Genomic DNA, 21,722 nt, shown 5'->3' on the forward strand with positions numbered 1-21,722 from the left:
TGTAAGATGTTATGTTTGTGGAAGATTTGGACATCTATCTAATCAATGTAGAACATAAACCGACATAGGATATGGGAAAGCTATTCAGAAAAACAATGTGACTTGTTATGCTTGTAACAAGATTGGACATATTGCTAAATTTTGTAGAAGCAAGACACCACTAGCAAATAACAAAGGTCCAGCTTGAAAGGTAAATAAAAGGTTGAAGAGGTAAAGCAAGAATTCTCAAAACAATGGATCAAAAAGTTAGATCAGAATGTTGATGGGAATACTCCTCCACCGGCAGAACAGAGTAACACTCCACCGGCATGAGACTCTTCATCTAACTGAAGAAAAATCCTTTGGGGGTTTAGCAACAAACTGAGAAACATGCTAATATACCCTCAGTTGATGGTGAGAGGTTGAATTACTTCTTTACTGGCAGATGAGTTAAGTTGTGACTTAATTGGAAAACATTAAATGTGGTAGTTGGAGAAAATAACATTATAAAGTAAGTGTTTTGGTTCTTTTTTTATTCACCAAGCATTCAAATCTTCGAGAGCGCAAAAATTATTGAGTGAAGGCATCCTTAGTGAAAAAGTGAAGCAGTTCATCCAAGCACTCATCCTTAAGGTAGACTGGGGTATTTGTAACTATGGCTTCCTCATCCACACTTGAATTTATTGCAAACCCTACTGTGATTGAAATTATCAAGTGCCCTAGACCCATATTCAAACTTGTTCCCAAAATAGAAAAGAAAGATGATACCCTAGGTGCATTTTCTCAAATTCCTAAAGGACTAGTATATGCCGAAGATCCTAGGATATACATACATTGTCATATAGAGGAATTAGGAGATGATGAAATCAAAAACATGTATAGGATTGTGATTTGTGATAAATCTAGAAATATCAAACCAGAACATAAGATAGTGGAAACCCTAGGTTTTACTGAAATCCTTAGTGTCCCTGATTTTCCCAAGGATGTTATAAGGATTGTGCTAAGCAAAGTGCATGGTGAATTATTTTGGTTTGATTCAATTCATAAGATCACCAAAGAAGTAGTTAAGATAGTAACAGGGTTACCTTCCACCAGTAGCAGGCCCAACAAAACTAAAAAGGTCTCCAATGACATAGTAATGGACCTAATCGGCGCAACATTTGACAATAGATAACTTAGAGTCAATGATGTGAAGGACATCAATGTCAGATTTGTCAGTATGATTTTAGGCTACAAGGCTACACATGCAAATAGGTTAAACTCAATATCTAGCCTATGTATTAAAAGTACATATGACATGGTAAATGATAATGCTAGAATAGATGTGTGTGAATGTCTGAAAGATGAATTAATAGACAATCTGAAGAAGATCAAAGGAGATAAGAAAGGGACTTTTAGATTTGGAAATTTGCTTGTATGTCTAATGTTGTACATTACTAAGAAAGTACTTGATATTGGTAGGAGAGATTTTGGTTTTGATATACCGATAGGAAAGCAACTATTGGATACATTAAACAACATGGGAGAAAACTGAGAGAAAAACATAAATGAACATTTTCAATCACTAAAGGCTCAAATGAAGACACAAATTAGGCTATCCCAGGAAATTGTGGATAAATATCAAAAGGAAATATGTTTTGTAATTAAGAAAGATGGAATCTGGATGGAGGCAGTTGTCCCTAGAACAATCTAGGTAACTGAAATGGGATATGAAAAAGATGATAACATCATTGAAACTTATGAAAAAGCCCTCCTTGAAGCACCAAAGGAACCCTCTAAGAAAGTCTTTGGAAATGCAGAAACAATTGAGAGTGGTATTCATTCATAGAAAAGAGTTAAGAAAGTTGAGCAAATAGTGAGGAAGGGAACTAGACAAGCTAAAGCTATTAAGGAAGATGCATTGAAGAAAACTGGTATTAAGGAAAGTGAGTTGGAAGGACTTCAACCAGAAACTCATCTTTCACCGATAGCAACTTCTTTTAAAAGTGATATACCGGCAGTATTCAAAAGGGTAGAAAGGAAAAGAAAACCCTCATCGGTACCCTCACCCACACCTAGGAGAACAAGGCAAAAGCAACATGCAGTAAGGCCTCTAGTTAAGAAGTTGACTCTGAAGAAGAAGAAGAAGGTAAAACAAGACATTTCTCCACTGGATAAACTCCTTAGTGAAATAATAGAGGATGGAAAGTTGAAAAACGTTAGCAAACTGTATAACACACTTTCCACTGATGACAAAGAAAACATAGAAAATAGTGTAATTTTACACTTGGATATTTACAAGAAATTTTTGATGGAAATTGTTGATGAAATACCCACTGATCTTTATAGAAGACTTGAAGCTATAAGTGTAGCTATTGTTGAGTTGGATATGAAAATAAAAATTTAAAAAATTACTTGCAGTTCACCCAGTGAACTCACCTGAAGAGATTGATCAATTAATCAGCGAGGCCAACCGGACAATATTTTCAACTAGTCACTGGCATGTAGCACTAATGGTAGGAAGAATGAATAAAATTTTAGAAGAGAATGCAGACCAATGGGACATATTCTTTATTGAAAAGGAGAAATAGGAAGAACTCAAAAGACCCAAGACTATCAGAGTATATCAAAAGGATAGGGATAAGGGGAAAGGCAAGGAAGGTGGACCTCTGAACCTAAAAATAACTGATAACTTACCCCCACCTCTTTCTGATACTCCACCAGTAGAAACAATTGACACACAACTGGCTATAGAGAGTATGGAGACTCCTCTAGAGGATACAAATCCCGAGTCTGAAGTTTTGTATACCATGAATATAGATACACAAGAGGTGAATATTGTGGTAGATAAAGAGACCATTGAGGAGAAGAAGAAAGGTATGGCTATAGAGCCACCGACTGTAGATGTTGAGGTTGGAGTTAGTGAGACTGAAAATATAAGCACTAAAAAACCTACAGATACAGAGAAACCGGTAGAGGACACCACTGAGAAACAATCTAAAGCACTGGTAGATGAAACTGAAAAAACAATCAAAGGTGAATATAGAGAAACTGGCAGTTGAGAGCTCATATAAATCCTCTAAGGCACCAGAACAGAAACAGGAACACCCACAGGTTGATACACAGGTTGAAAAACAGGATGAGATTCAAACAGAGATAGTGCCATTGGCAACAGCTGAAAAGACTAAACCTTTGCTAGTAGAAATGCAAACACAAACTAACCTACCAAAGGTCGAGACAAGAAAAGTTACTACTACAATGGATAGCACGTAAATTGTGAAAATAGTTGGACAGACATCTGGTACTTCAATGACATAATTCAGACCAATGAACGTGACAAAGGTATTATTGGATTCTATTAAGAAGATCACTGAATGTAATGCACAAGCCTATAAGGCTATTGATGACACAATTCCTATTCTTAAATTGATAGCACCCAAGTGCATTGTGGTTAATAAAGATTCTTTAGGTCAACTAGACATATTGTCTAAATACATCACCGGTAATATTTTGACAATTGATTAGATAAATGAGAACACATTCAAGGAGAGAATGATTAAGGAGAAAGACAAATTCTTTGAGGAAATAGTGAAGAAGAATAAGGAGAAAATAGAAACCTTATTACTGGCACTAGGAGAAATAATTTTGGAAACTGTACAAAGACACCTACAAATCAAATATTTTAACAGAGAACATAGATTCAAAGATAAGCAAAGCTCAAGAAGACATTAACAATATTGCTGACAATTTAATAGGATCATTAGATTCATTTTTGGAAATTGATAAGAACATTGCAGATCTTAAAGAGAAAATTGAGAAGTTGGAAAAAGACAAAGAGAAGATAAAGGATAAGGCAAAGAACTTAAAATGCAAACTAGGTCCTAAACTAGATTACCTCATTTCTTTGAGAAAAGAAATTTCTGAGGCTCTAGTTCCCAGACATAAGACATCAGAAGAGAAAATGCACATACTAACCAGTACAGTTCAGAGAACAGAAGTGGCATTAAAGGATAGTAAAAGATTCAACAATAGTCAGAACTTGGTATTGACAGGTCTTTTCCAGATTGTAACCCCTCGGTTACAAGGATCTAGGCAGGAACAACACTCCACTGACAGCGAATGACAACCTTTGTCATTAATGTCAAAGGGGGAGTAGTGAGATGAGAAAAATGATTAGAACAGAGACATCATCAGCTCAGGGGGAGCATACATTTTTGACAACATAGTTTTGGTAAGATGTTTTGGCAGATTCTTTTTGGACAACATTTTTTGGACACTTTTTGATTTTTCTCATGAGTGTTGCCATCAATACTAAAGGGGGAGATTGTTGGAAAATGCACACTCCAATGAGAAATTGTAGGTGATTGAAGGTATTCTCATTGATGGAAACCTTGTAATCCTATGATATTGGTAGGCACCGACACAGACAGACTCAACACCAACATACAAATCACCGGCACCAAAAAGATTGATCACCGACACCATGGCCGACAGGAATTTTGTTTAAATGTATTTTGTATTTAGTTGTAAAATCTTTTGTAAGATGACTTGGCGGATTGTAACATGACTCATATATGTATGAGATCATTGTAGATCATTTAGAAGGAGAAGAATATGGAAGGATTAATGCAGACCTGATATGCCAATTGTAAGGCAGATATATGATAACAGTTTATGTATGTAGAAGAGTTTAAACCGGTACTAAATCTAGCATAGTAGATGCTGATCTAAAGCAGTACAAGACATTGGATTAGTATAATCCATTTTGTAAGTCAGTGTGACTTCATTTTGTAATTGAGCAATGAGCTCTAGGCACTTGGCCTTCTTGCATGTGCAGGCCCCTATTGTAAACAGTAATATTCTCTTATTGGCCAGTAAGAAAATATTGTGGGTCACAAATCCCATCGAGGTTTTTCCTAGACTGGGTTTCCTCATTAAAAATACTGTGTTATGGTGTGTCTCTTATGTTGTGGTTATTTCTCTTATTTACTGCATTATTTTTGGTTTAGCGATACACAGTTTTGATATGCTTTTCATGCTATAAGTTAAGAAATTTATTATACCGATCAGATACTGATTCACCCCCCTCTCAGTATCTTTGGGAATCCTAACATTGGTAGCTTCAAATGAGAAGAGATTGCGTTGCCTTGGCATGAGGTCTACTATATCATTATAAAATATTTCACCCTTGAAGGATGGTATGGGGTCTTCTACTACTATCACCTTCCTTTCCTTAACCATCTTAGGAATAAAGATCTTATCTCCATTCCTTTTTTTCTGCTGCACTCTATGGATTCTAATGTGAGAGATATTGCGGAAGCCAAGAAGAAAGGCAAAGAATTTACTATTCTCCACCAAGGCCTTATCCTCTGCCTTTACAATTTCCACTTGGCCATATGCCCCCCTCGCATGATTTCTATCTAGAATGTGCCTGAAAGCCAACCCCTGGTCATAGTTGCTGATAAACTTGACATAAGCTCTCCTTATCTACCCGAACTTGGCTCCTCTAGTAAGAAGAATAAAAAGCACCATTCGCAGGATGCAAAACCCCCTCAAGAAAGTGAGAATCTAGGAAATTGACTCTAATGTGGAGAATGTGGATGAAGCTAACACTCCCCACCGCTCTGTGAGATTGGCATCCAAACCCCTTGAGAAATCTTTAAGGGACCCCTCCTCATGTCATGAAACTGGGGATTCCATCCCCTTTGACAATGTGGCCCCATTTCAATCCACCTCGACCCCCCACTCTGCTAGCTCCACCCATGCTTATGAGAGTCCAAAAAATTCCATGAGCCTAGATGTCGACCCCAAATCTTGGGCCAACTCTCCATCCTCTACTCTCAGGTTTGATAAGATGATGGTGGTGGAGGAAGTGAGTAGCATCAAGGAGGAAGTAGATGGAAAACTGATGGATTTGGAAAAGAAAGTGGAGGGAATGTTTGAAAACCTACAAGAAATTACCAGCAAAATGGAGGCCATTGAGAACAAGTTGCAGGACATCTCCAGGTTTGCTCTGAATGTAATGCACAACTCGATGACCACTCTTTGTCTCCTATAGGAAATCACACTCAAAGTTAAAGGAAAGGAGGATGAGGACTATAGGGAACTCTTTAAATTCACCACCAAGGAATGGGTAAGGAAGCTCCTCCCCAAGAGGAGCCATGGCAAAAAAAAAATAGCTGTGTTTTCTATGGTTTGGGTTTTTGTTTTTTTGAATGGCCCTAATGGTCTATCAGCTTATAGTTATAGTTTCTGGTTATGCTTGGACCTAACTTTTTTTTTCCTACATGGCATATTTTAATTAAGACTTTTATTTACCCGGTTAATATGTGTAGCATGTTTAAATTTTTTGATAGAGGAAAGTTTAGGAGGCTATGATTTTGCTGCTTCTCTACTGACAGTTGTCTAGCCACTATTTTCTTATCTGAACCTGGGACAACCCCCTTGTTTTGGCTTCTTTTAATATAAAAAATAAGTATTGTTCATTGTAATGTTTTCCATACCTTCTCAATCCAAATGAACTTCATCACACCTCCCATGAGTTTCATCCTCATCTCAAACAAATTTGAAAGAGTCCATTTACTCCATCCATTCATGTTTCAATTCTAACCAACAATGAAAAATCTAATAATTTGATCAGTAGAACATAATCAATCCACCAACAACAAATATCCATATCATATCAATATAAATCTATCACCAATCTTCGTAGGTGTTCCATGGGTCCAAAATGTGAATACAACACATGAAAACTTCCATTGTTATGACTACCATAGTTATGATAGTTTTGATGGTATTTATAAAACTTAGCATCACACCTTCATAGATCCATGATCCAACATACCAAACAAGACATTTAATTCTGCCCCAAACATATTCAATCATTAGACATCAATAAATAACAAATAGTGCAACAATACTGGATAGTATAGAACTCTGTCATCCATAACTTGCACAGCAAAGAACATTAAGAAAATCTCTCCATTGAAAATATCTATAACTTGGTTAGAAACAATATATCCAAATTTCATAAAGATCCAATGATGAAATAAAAAGTTATGCCCTTCGTACAGAGACTGTTTTGACTGTCATAAAAGAACAAGAAAAATGTATGTTCAGTCTGCCTAGGGAATCATTTATCCCACAAATGGCACAACCATTCAAAATGAAACCAAAACCATATGAAAGGGAAACCAATCCACTAATAGAATCCAGAATATTATAAATTTTCAATAGTTAAATTTAGAGTTATGATCAACCCCTTGCACTTAACCCTGTCAATGAGGGTTTCTAGGTAGATTTTACAAAACACATTCAAACTCTCACCATACTCCATGGATGAGGCTCAAAATTATTTCAAATCAAAGCAGATTAATCACACTAAATATTCCAATCAATTTTTATATTCATTCAATCCATTAGACTAATCAAATATGTATGGAAACAAAGAATAACATGGTTGATCATAGAAGAATAGTTAAGAATTACATAAAATAATTCCTTTATTATTTTTATATGATTAAAAATACATGCTGAGATAATCCATCATCATCCTTCCTTCCTTCCTTCCACAATCCCTTCTTGGGTGATTACATTTCAGTCACACAAAATTTTAATGACAGTCACCTTGTCTAGACTAGGTACGACAGTTAGAGGTTTGCATTAACAACCTTTGTAAATCCTTCCTCCAACTGATCACCCTCATTGAATTTGACCAAAAAAGAATATTTATAATACTTTCAACCTATTTGGCAGTTACATCTTCCCAAGACCTAATGAGAGCCTTGGTGCAACTTTTACAACATAATTTGTTGCTTGACCACATTTACATAATTAACAACTTTTCAAATTTGAACTCCAAACTTCACAAAACCTTACAAGGACATTATCAACACCTCCAAACACATGTATATGGACTTAAAATAACTATTTACATCCTCTTTACCATTCATTACACTTTTACACAATTTATCCTCCTTGACCATATCAGGACTCTATTGCATAACTTGAGCAACTTATTTCAAATGAGCTACATTATGTTTGTAATTACATCAAAAGGACTCATCATACTTCAATTAAATTAAAATTACCTTAAAGCCAATCATAGACCCAAATACACACAAAATGGCTCATGATCTTGACCTTGATTAGATGCTCCTACACCAATTTTGCTCCATAGTAAATGCTAGAAGTCCTTCTTACACAAATCTTATCCATTACCATGGACCATTCTATTTCTAACCTAACTCCCTGACATAGTAGGGTCTACTTTATTTCTCTCTCTTTTAACCATGATATAACACTTCATTACACCTCCATACATGTTGTGGTCACCTCACCATTCCACTTATCATCTAAATATAGGTCATTACCCAAGAGTTGTCGATACCTTATTATATGCTTAGTCATAGTCTTAACTTTCCTTTTGCATTTTTGTCCTTAATCACCTAAAAGGAAATAATATAGAAAGAAAATCCTTTTCAAAGTATACAGCTCAAGATGAGGGGTTGCATGCAATCATTTTCTAAACACCCGAGCATAGAGAAAATGACTTATGTACTCAGGTAGACACTTAGAATTGATAGGGCCAGCGAGACTACTCAGTGTCATTGAGCACCCCCTTTCTATTTGAGAACATGCATGCAAATTGATCACTTACTTAACATATGGTTGTGATGGTAGGGTAGGGGTTTAGAAAGGTACAAGTTCAAGCGCCTACGATTAATGAGATGCCACAGTGGTTTATGTTGAGAACATCATGCGACATGCTTTACAAGTGGTCAATAAATTGTGAACAACAAAGAGTACCTTATATCTTTGCTATACTATATCTTACATTGTTGTCTTGGTATTCTATATATATTGATGATTGGAAATTCAGGGTCTTCAACAATTCAGCTTTTGGAGGTTTCGTTAGGCCTTTGGAAGGTTTCCTGAGGAAAAACCCTTACCTGATCCAAGTTACACCTCTTGGAACCCTTTCCCTCAATGAAAGTAGCTCGCGGTTTGAGTTCTAGGTGCAAGGTTATGTCAGGTCAAGTTAGGGTAGGTTCAAACATGGATGTTGAAATTTTGGGTATTTCCAACCCTATTATATCAACAAACAATGGTGACATTGGTATTTATCACTATGGGTTTACATGATCCTTGAACGTCATGGACTGGCATAGGTCCAATTCTGGAGTGGAATAGATCACTTCTAACTTGCTGCAATACAACTCCTAAAGAAATTTTTTAGCATGATGAGACATACAAAAACAATGTAACATCTAACTGGCATAATGAGCTCACACATAACTAGAGTACCAAGTGTAGAACCCAGAACTCATAAGTTATGCTCTGATACCAACATGTAGCACCACAAATAAACCCTAGGGAAATATACAACAAGACACCTTAAAAGAGATTTTTTTGTTTTGTTTACTAACTTAGTTTACATTTTTTGGGTTAGTTCTCTAAAGTGATAAATTGGTTTAATGGTTTTGACTCAAGTTAATTGCTCATTTAAAATTTGACTTATTATACTCATAAAACAAGTGGAATACCCGCTAACAAGTTTCTCATTGTCTCCCTATGGCATTGGCATCACTACTAATATTAACTTCATTACGTACATGCTTATCACTTAATAATTGCCATCATGAAGTAATGATCTGTTAAGAACATCTAAGCACTATATGAGTCGCCTTACTACTACCATAGCTATCAATTCACACAAGCAACTAACCAATGCAGCAACCCACAAAAGACATTCGATTACTACTACCCTCTACACGTTTAGTGCATACAACTAACTACAATACTTAAAACACAACCAACTTGACATGAGACACACCACGCAATCATTGCACCTTATATTAGCCAATGCATTATTAAAAATCAGCTGCACAACTACTTGCATAATGCACTCTATAACCTTATACCATACACCACCGTGAAGAGATATGAGCTACTATAAGTGAAATGACTACTACTATACTATTGTCCACACTTTAATGCAACACTTAAGAGTCATTCTACCATACTAGTCACTATCATACACATGTTATCATACTAATGCAGCTACATATTCAACGACATCTACTAAGTATTAGTAATTTTATTGCAGCGGTCATAATATTAAGTTCATGCTCACTAGGAACACTATGTATGTCAAGTTATTAGGTTTTTATATCAAGTTGCAGCCTTAGGCTGATTTGGTTTCCATGGAACTATATACATCATCATCATGAGTATGCTTTTATGATCAAGTTTGGTGTTTTCAGCATGGCCTTTGATTTTATGCCATTGTTCAAGTCATAATTTTACATTGAGATATATGTGCTCTTTAGTTGCATTGGAATCATCTAATGCATTTGTATGTCCACATTTGTATCATTCAAGTATCAAGGTGATTCATAGTATACATAGTTAAGCATCTTCTGATCATCGCCATAATCACATTTTACATCATTCCATCTAACATAATAGCTTACTCATTGAGTTTTTGCATTAAAACTAATCTTAACCATAGCATAATGAAGTTTCAAACAAATAACTAAGCTACTCATGAATGAACATAAAGAATCCAACAAGGTTGCATGTACTAATTCAAGGATTTAAATGCTGCAAATACAAGTTATCATTACAAGATTTTACAACCACTTGCTCCTAGCTTACATAAATAGATTAGCATCATTCCATTGGAAGTCCAAACTGATATATATATATATATATACACACTCATGTTTACAATAGGGGTTGTTGTTACATTAAGTACAACTATGAGTACTACTCACTTCTTTACAATAATCCTAATCTACTACATAATGACAATGTCTCAACCATGAGATGATATGATACAAAAAATTGCTTCAAAAGTTAAAATCAACATAAGAATGAAGTCCAAGACCACACACGAGGAATACACCAACAAGAGGGGAAAACCCCAATGGCAAAAAGCTCCAACCACTTGACGAATGTGGAACCTACTAGGAACCACCCCATAGCTAGGAGATGTTACTAGGCCCCACTCACACACTAGCTTAGGTTGATGCTTGACCAAATCACTAACTTCAAGACTCCACATACACAAACATACCACCATACAACACAAAAAGCATCAACTCTAGAGGCCAATAATCATAAAGAAAATCATGAAAATAGCATAGGGAAATCACATGTACAAGGGAGTGTCATCACATGCCAAAAAAAAATGGGGTATAAGCCTATGGGCATGCAGAGCCATATCGACCTTGGGAGAGAGACCAAGGGAGATTGACTCACCATCTCCAAAATCTTCTCATGACCAACCTAAAACATCCCCCCTAGGACTGAGTCATGAGGCACTAGTAAATTTATTATCTTTTTAAGTTAACTAACTACCAACACCCATTCATTAATTAGTTATCACTTAATTATAATAAGGAAATCTCCCTTATGCTAACGAGGTCTGGACTTCATGCATCCTTACAAGGAACCTCATGATAGCCCATCTCTCATGACCCTTGGTAACATAAAGGAGCCCACTCCCTTGACATGGACCTGTATCAATAACACAAGAGGCTCTACAAAAGATAATGCAAGCTAACATAAATGGCATGCCATAACATAACCATGCACAAACACATCTTCAAGAAATTCTCGACATTAACAGAAATGCAAGTGAGGCTCTTGACCAAAGAGTGCAAAACCAAAATATAAGACTACTGCAACAAAACTAAGATACTCAATAGTGTCTCCACACTCATTATCCAAGAAGAAGTAGTGAACAAAAGAACACATCCTCATGGCATGAACCATCATGAGGGCATAAAAGAAACAAAACTCATGTGTCAATAAAAGAGCAACTAAAAGCTCAGCCAAATCAAAATTGTAACAATAGTTAAAATGGCCTATGGGATTAAAACAATCAACTCTTGACATGTGACTTACACTGAAATAAATAAGTAAATGATTTGGGGCAGCGAGTGTTTCACTTTTAGCCTGCACTAACAATCGCAAGCTCCCAAATTGTGGACAAACTTCCCCAACCAAAACTCATGGAGACTCATGATAGAAACATTAACAATCATCACTACTTACAACTGAAAGCATTATTTTTACACAATGACATAGCACTGGACAACTCAAAAGGAATATCAAATTGAATTACACTAGTATGTAAGGAGAGTAACGCACTTGAAGACCTCATAATAGCATTCACAATGAATAAGTTAAGTAACTAATGAAACCATACTTATGTAGTAGCTGAAATAAAGAAATAAATATTGAGATTTTGTGATGTCGGGAAAGTACCAAATTCCTCATCCCATGTTGACAATCATTTCTTGTAGGGTGTAATTTGATGTTTACAATAGGGTTAAAATTGCCAACATATAAATTTGCACCTAGCAGATTGATTTTTCTCAAATTGTATTGTGTTGCAGGCAAAGTCAATATCATAAATTTCATGCTAAAGAATTGTTTCGGCGTGTTTATTTTATCTTTTATTTTTTTATTTTAATGTGAAAGGAGGCAATTAATTCACAAATTTTATAATGTACTAGGGGAGGGTGTTTAATGCCACCCCCATAGCGTGGCCCAAAAGAATTAACAACACCAAAACAATTTATTTTTTTGTAAAAAAAACATTTAAATTAAATTGAAGCAAATCCCCCACACAAATAACAAAGGAGGTTGCAATTCCAATGCTCATGATAGGGGGTGCATTTATATTTATTTACCATGTCAATTAAAGAAATTATAAACAAATTTATCTATAACCCAGATGGATTCAACTTCACAGAGAGGATTCAATACACAATACATTTCACAACCAATAAAAGAAATTCAAATCTTACACCAATAAAACCCTCAAAGTTCAGATTCTTCCATTAAATAAAACCCCATAAATCAAAAGCAAATATAACAACAATATCTTTCTCACAAACAATAAAATGACAACACATAACCAATACTAAAAACATGATAGAGAAATGAGATAAAACAGAAAAAGAAAAGAAAAGAACCTACCTTTACCCTGTGTGATGGAGGAAAAGCTTGAAGCAAATATTTTCTAACCTCCAGCATAGCTACAAAATCTCCTCAACCAATCTTCTCTAATTCAAAATTTCCAGCCAAAAAAAATTATGGAACCCAAAATTCCTCAATGGCAAGCAAGGAACAAGAAAAATTGTAGAGATTTTTCCCAAATTGTGAAAAGAGAGCCCCCCCCAAAATGCATTCATAGGAAGACAAAATAAAAATCCCCCAAATTCCATCAAACTCTAGATAAAATAACAAAGTATCTCCATATAATATTATTTATGACTTTTAATATTAAGTCTATTTTTCCGTTTATTTCATGGGATTTCAAAATTAAACTAATAATACCATAATATTATTTATAATTAAAATTGCCACTGGGAATATAATATTGAAATAATAATAAAAAGGTAAATATGTAGAGGGACTTATTTTAATATTCACCCCCATTATCAAATATCGTTAATAATTAAAATTATTTAAATAATCAAGTCACATACAATAAATAATAATTGAATCGCCATTAATTTGATAAATATTTGGGGTGAAATAATTTAATAATTATTAATCGCCACCCGACTTCAAAATCGCTAGATTATAATAATAATTCAAATAAACGAAAAGAAAAAATAAATTATTATTTAAATCTCAAAAGCGCAAATAATGAAATAATCAAAGATTATTAGAATATCAAATATCAAACTTTAATAAATCGAAATAAACATTATTAAATAAATTATTATTTAATATTTAATGGCCTCTGAACATAATTGATCAACAGACATAATTAAACAAATTAAATTAACTGACCAAATACATAGCTCAACATACCACATACTCACATATCATGACGAAATGGTGGTTCACACCAAGACTGATGAGAACAATAGGGATCAAACTAGACCTAGGGTGTGAGTAGGGAAATAATGACATCTTCGATCACATATTTGTCATTGGGAAGAGGCATGATCGCACTTTTCAAGCCAGGGGAGCTCGCAACTGGTTGCTTAGGATGAATGAATGCCTTAGTACTAGCAACCTGCAACCACAAAATGATACACGTGCATACACACATATATACATATACATAATAGACAAGTGGATGATTTTTGCAATGGTATGTCCCTCTTGCAATGAGTGACATGACATTGATTCCCCCATGTATGTTAGGATTCCCAAAGATACTGAGAGGGGGGGGTGAATCAGTATCTAACAGGTTAACAAAATTTCTGAATTTATTAAGTAATTTGTACTCCAAAATAGTGTACTGGTAAACAAGAATTAAAGCAATAAATATGAAGAGTAAAGACAACATAGAAGGCACACCATAAAACAAGATTTTTGGCAAGGAAACCTGGTGGGGGAAAAACCTCGGTGGGATTTGTGACCCACAATAGTCACTCACTGGCCAATGAATGGATATTATTTACAATGATGAGCCTGCACATGCAGGAAGGCCAACTGCCTAGAGCTCACTGCTCAAATACAAAAGGAATTCTCACTGACTTACAAAAATGGATTATGAGAATCCAATATAATTTACTATTTACAAAAAGCATCTACTATGCCAGGTTTAGTACCAGTTTAAGCTCATACAATAACCATAAACCTTTCTTCAAAATTTGCCTTGATATTCACTCTACATATCCATCATATCATATATCCTATCTCATGTGTCTACCAAAATGATCTACAAGATCTCATATTTATATATGAATCTTATTACAATATGCCATGTCAGCTTACAAAAGATATTACAATTAGATACAATATACAATAATCAAAATCCTATCGACTAGGATGTCGGTAAACATTATTGTTGTTGTTGGTGAACTATTTGCCAATGTAGAGTCTATTGGTGCCGGTGCTATAAGATTTCAAGTTTGCCATCAATGACAACACCTTCAATCACCTACAATTCACATTGGAGTGTGCAATTCCAACAATCTAGACAATCACACAATAAACATACTGTAAACACATAGCATATGCAACATCACATAATGGGTATATCGAACTAAGGTTAGCATATCCATTACACAATAAAGAAAAATCAGTAAAATCTATTAAATTACATGATAAATTGAAATGCTAACATTATCTGTCTATGCATCAATTTTGACATAATACACATAGAAATCAATCATCATCATATTAATATATAAATCACATAAAGTCATAACTAAACATGAGCATACTCACTATTATTAGGAAACATGAAATTATGCAATGTATGTCTACAATCATCAATAAGATACACATGGAAAACTAGAATAACCTCCACACATCATGTATGTCTAATCATATCTATCATACCCATCACTCAAAATAAATATCCGATCAAGTCTACTAAAATGGAATGAGAGTCAGATCAAGGGTGAAATCTACACCATCATTGATGCAACCAACAAATAATGTGAGTCCCCATAATGTCTAGCATCCTAATAAAAATCATGCACACCCTTCAATGGCCTCGACAAACCTATTGCAGGTATCACATCAACTAGGTCAAGGAGGTTCATTATAGAGTAGGGTTAGTATAATCATAATGTCATCAAGATCTCATTAGCACTATGGTTCACCATGAATAATGAACACATATAAATCATCAAATATAGATCCATCTTTATATCCAATACAATCATGAAATAGGGTTAGTACATAGCATGATACCATCAAATCATCATAAATTAGACTGAGCTAGCTCAATATAATCCTTTGTTGTACAAAAAGACAAAACAAATCAGGGAGGGGCACAACATTTCTTTATAAAAGTGTGAAACAACTTTCTACTTTCACCCACCTCATATTTGTGCCCCTACTTTAGCATGTCCTATTCTCTAGGTTTGAGGCCATGAACATCCTTTTGTGGGTCCTACCATGTGATGGCCACTCTATTTTAAGATTGTTTTGGTCTTGATTGAGGTAGGAAAAGGGCATGGATTGCCTTAGTCTTGACCATGGTGCCCTAAAATGCATAGTTCCACTCAACGAGGCCCCAATTTAAAATGGGGTCGAGGCTTTATCTCAATAGTAAGTTTTGATCTTAATGGCTCTGCATGGCATTGGAGGTCAGCCTAATTAGTAATTTACCTAAAACCCCCTAGATGAAGACATTTGATTAACCTATTTTCATCTAACAATCTAAATATCATATGTTGACATATCCTATCACTCTTGCATCTATGAAGCGTTTATCATCAAGAATTTTCAAAGATCTTCAAGGCTGCATATTCATCATTCAACCATTATAGAACAAAATTACATCAATCTTATGCAAACATGTATGTGTTATTTTGGTTTTGTCATGTCATGTCATGTCATTTCATACAACATATGTGATAACATTCAAAGAGAAAAAAATCATCATCAGCAAGTGCAGATCTGAGGTATATGTATCTAGCATTATTTTCAGTGTTTACATTATTTCATTGTAGTGCCCCTCCTTGACTCGTCCTTTTGAGAGGGTTTGAGAAATACTTTTAGGTTTGTGAATGTTTTGATATCTCTTTTGCATTCTTATACTTATAGTCTTTTTGAAATTAGTGGAGTAGTTATGATTTATGTGGATGAAATTACATCTTGGACTAATATGATGATCAAACTTCTGTGTAGTGATCTAGATGCACTCATTATTCATGTATCGATTATATTTCTTATGAGGATATGATGACATCTTATTATTGCTAACCCCACTTTATGATTGTAATGGATGAGATGATGCTTTGTTGATTGCGATTGTCTTACTATTGTATTCGTGATAGAGACAATGTCATACCACTCATTATGAGCATGATATGACATTGTGATTCTCTCACTTGCTTGATCATTTCTAATATATATTATGGTATATGTTTCCCTATGGTTATTGGTGGTTGTAGGATTTGCTAGTACTAGAAATCAACTCCACCTTGCCTCATAGGTCTAAGCATGTCTTAATCCAAATGGAAAGTTGATTGGAGATGGCATGAGTTCCCTATACACACTCTAGGCTTAAGCTGATACCCTTTTCAGTTAGTGTCTTGGCTTGAGTCATTGGTCTATGCCATATGGTATGTTATTCAACCCTATGTTGGGTTTTCTTGTGAGTTTGTGATTATTTATTTTTTGGCCAGTCAGTCAGCACCTCCTTGGGATTTGCAAAATGGCTTCCTCCTGCCTCCCATGGATCGTTGTCTCTAGCCACTCTCCCATTCACTGACAGCTCAAGCTTTTGGTGTAACAAAAGCAGCGATTCCAACAATTGGTATCAGAGTGTTGGGTTATAGATTCAAATCCAAGGAGGTCACCTTGTGGTCTCCTTAAAAGAAGTTCATGGAACCCCAGTCAGTGCTGAGGGGGGGGATTGTTGGCCAGTCGGTCAACACCTTCTTGGGATTCAGACATGGCTTCCTCCACCTCTCATGGATCCTAGTCTTTGTATGCTCTTCCATTCACTGACAACTCGAGCTTTTGGTGTAATGGTAGTGGTGATTCCAACATTATTAATTAATAATTAATCAGTTTATATAGTTTATTTAGTATTAAATTAAATTATTGGATGACATTAATATTTGATATTAATGTGTGAATTATTATTGGAGATCTATTATGACTGTTTATTTATTTTCTATTATTTATGTACCTACCCCTTGTTATAATTGGTCCTATTGGGAGTCGTGATTGTGGTGCAGAGCACATTTCATTACATAGCTAATTTTCAAGCACATGGTGTTGTCTATAGGTTCATTTTTTTGGATATCATTAGCATATGTTGAATGAGTATGTTGGTATGACAATAATTTATGTTGTCATTGATGTCAATAAGTGTAAGTGAATCGGTATGCAGATTGAAGAAGTTGGTGAACCGATATGGAGAGGCATGAGGAGATTCAGTGAACCGGTGTTGGGGTTTCACTAAGTGTGATTACCGGTTGGTAGTCTCAGCTCTATGGTTATTTGTTTGGCGATCCATCTTGTGTGATGAACCGATGATACTCTATGTTGAGTTAGCTGAGAGATGTGATCAAGGTGCCATGTCAGCTTTATGTGCGTGAAGGATTGAGGCATAATAAGATCGATTGCGTTTAAAGTCTACCTCGGGAATGATCATTCTTCTTAAGTGGTATGAGAAGAGAGCATGATGAGTTACTGATTACCATGTGCGGTGATGAATGAACGATGCAGATTGTCTTGTGATCTATTTAAAATTGTAATGCTCTATGCAATATGTTTGGACGGTCAGGATTGGACTGCTTGTGTTGTAAACCTAAAATACTTAGGGTTAAGGGTTTATGTTACCGACCTATCTATTGTCTATAAGGTCGATGATGTTTGATATTAAAAATTTGTTGGCAAATGTTGTGTGTATGTATCCAAGTGAAGAGATACTTGATACTTGCCAAACCAGTTAGAGGTAAACTGTAGAGTGTGATTGCAGAGTAAAGGATATGAAAAGGATCTGCCTTAGCATATAGTGTTGTTATCATATTGTAGTTTTTCCTATTGTCTTCTAATCATTTCAATAGATGGAAAATCCCTTTACCGGGTACCCTTAACAGGCTTATTGTAAAACCTGTAACCAGGTGACTCAAGATCATTGAGTTATTTAAATCTTCTAGTGAGGTAACCTTTAACAGGGTATATAGCCATCCCTTAACCAGGTGATCTCTAACAGGATCGGTTCCTAGCAGAACCTTATTGTAAATTCTTTAACTGGACTAGGCTCCTAATAGGGCAAGCTTCGAAAGAGTTCAAAACAAGCTTGTGGGTATTCATCCCCACCGTGGTTTCTCCCATTTGGGTTTCCATGTGAAAAATCTGTGTGTTATGTGTTATGCATTTTTCATGTGATATTTATGAAGTATTTGGTTGAAGGATTATGCATGCAGGGTTAATAGGTTATGGTATTTTTAGTATACCACATGCATATGTTAATGGGTGAAGTTGATGTTTCATAATTGATTGTATTTAAAGTATTCAGAACTATCAGTTTATGGTGTCTGGTGTCTTACTGTGTTTAATCGGTATTGCCATGGTTAATTTCAGTAATGGTGATAACCTGTTGGTTTTGCTTTAGCAAGATAAGTTGTTAAGAGAGTTTTTATCTATACTAATTCACCCCCCCCCTCTCAGTATCGGTTGGGGTATATGTTGTTCATCATTATTCATCTTGTAATTCTGGGTTGGATCAATGATCAACCTTGATGTAACTAAAGGCCTATTTTGTATGGTCAATAATCTCTTAGGTGAGCATATAAACCTAGAGGTCTATTAGGCCATGAAGGCTTGGAATTTGGATTTTGTAAAAGTTAGTATGTCTAGGATGTTGTCTTAGGTGTTGGAGTAAATAATAACCTTGGTTGTGTTTCCATAAGGTCTAGGTAGTTAATAACCAGTGTTGTTCTAAATTACAAAATGTTTCTTTGGTTGTCACGCAACATTTCAAAGTTGCCGGTAGGATAACAACTACTTCTCCAATGGTCCTAACTATTCAAAAGTTGGTTATGGATGTTGGAAGAGGGTTCTATATATATGGACAACCATAGGAAGGTGATTCGAAGGTTTTGTAAAGTTTGGTGGAGAAATTAAATAAGACAAATTTTATTTCACCATATAGAGATTTTTCTATATGATTCGTACAGAGTATGAGAATTCCTAATGAAGTTTTGATCTGGTTAGGAGTAACTCTAGAACACCCTTCCAATGTACGAGGTCTAACCTCTCGAAGCAAAGTCTAGTGGAAGTTAAAAATGTTTATTTTTTGCAAGTTGAAACCCTCCATTTCAAGGGTTATAATGCAAATAAGACCCTAACTTGTAGTCTACTCATTGGGATCCGATGGCCATGGGTATAATGCTAGTTAGGGATGTGTATTTTGAGATTCTAGAGGGGCGAGGTCAGAGGAGTTGGTTGGTACAGTACCACCAAGCCCTAGTCTAAACCGGTTGAGGGTTTAGATTATATTAGATGAGTTTCTTTGAGTAGATAATAAACAATGATGAAATGGTGAGTTGAAGTGCTAAAACTGGTATTTGAACATAGGGGAAACCTCCCAAAAAGTTGGAAACTTCCTATGATCCCATTCTCCATACCTCTTTTGTGAGACCGGTCTAACCTGATCAATTAGGCTTGTAACCAAGTGGTGCTGAAGAGTGTAGGAATAGGGTGGAAAACCAATCTTTTTGAATCTGATAGTGGTCCCAAAAGGGTCTCTAAAACCATAATTTGGTTAAAGTGTTGTTTGTGGAGAGAAGTCCTAAAAGATAGGGGAATAGGGCTACTAACCAGTAAGCCTGTGAAACCTATACCAGTAAGTATGTGAAACCTGTAATTGGAGAACTGTAAAACCGGTATCGGTAAAACTGTGAAACCTGTACCGGTAGACCTATACCGGTGGGCTTGTCTAGTCCTCAAAAACCAATACTTGTCTTATGTTTCAAATAAGCATAACAAACATAAGAAGACCTGATGTGTTTGGGTGGGTTTATCACCCTACTATTGTCGACCTCTGCATCAAATTGTGAGGATATTATTATTTAATTGTTTATTTATTTAATTATATTATTTATGGTTTTATATTTAATTGGAGCATTTATTTATATTGCCTTTGATTTATTTTATTGGGCTTTGATTTATTATTATTAGTTATTATATTATTGCATTCTCTTGTTACTAGTTGAGTAATAAAATATTATGTTTATACCTACCCTATTATTTTACTAGTTGAGATTTGGGGGTAAGAAAACAATATTATTTTATATTCTTACCTCAATTTTTGGGAGGGGGTTGGTATAGAATAGAGTTTATTGGAATATTTTGATTGGTTGGGATTCTTCTATAGTTTTTTAATGAGATTTTATTTATTGGATTTTTAAGCATTTGTGGTAGTTAGATTATGGATTGATTTTTTTGAGACTTTGGAGAATTTTGAATGTTTTTGGGGATTTTGGTTTTGATTTGGAGCTTGGTTGGATTACTAAAGCTTGTTGGATTTTTGAGATTTGGATTGCTAATCATCAACTCTCTTTTGGCATAATTTCTATTGTCCAAGTCGATTGATTTTGTCTCTTTGTGCATTTGACTTTTTGGAAAAGATATGTCTTCTCTGTGCTTGAATGCTTTATGTGGGAATGGGAGAAATAATGTAGAAAATAGAATGTTGTATATTTATGCTTATAAATTGAGGATTAAATTTTATATGTTTCATTTTTTATTTATTTATTTTCTTGGTAATTTGTCATGAATGGCTCTACAATTATTTTGTGAATGCTTTGGCTTGCTGTGAATTATCATCTTGGCCTAGGAAGATTAAATTTGTTTGCCATTCATTCATGTGTGTTTGGAATGAATGTTTTCCCTATTCATAGTCTTTATTTAGTTACCTATGTGTTGATTCTCTGAGTTATATTGTGAGTTCTTGTGGAATTTGGGAATAAATCTTATGTCCTTACTTTGGCTGATTGTTAAGATTTTTACTTGTTCCTTGCAATATATTTATTATTGTGTCTCCCCTCGATTGGTTCTGAGTCATAATTAATGCCTTAAAGAATCTTCTAAGTCAATTGTGAGTCTTTATTTTTGTTTTTATGAGTTCTTAGTCCCTGTCGTATATGTGCTACAAAATTGATTGTATGCATTGTTTAATCTAGTATATGTACCACTCAAAAAGGATTACGAATTTATATGTTAGGCCAATGTGCCATTATGATCAGTAGATGTGCTATTATTTTTTTGAATGCACTACTATGTTTTGCAAATGTGCTATTCTAATTGGTGGA

Source organism: Cryptomeria japonica, chromosome 9 (genome assembly GCF_030272615.1).
Source record: "Cryptomeria japonica chromosome 9, Sugi_1.0, whole genome shotgun sequence".
NCBI classification, from domain to species: domain Eukaryota; kingdom Viridiplantae; phylum Streptophyta; class Pinopsida; order Cupressales; family Cupressaceae; genus Cryptomeria; species Cryptomeria japonica.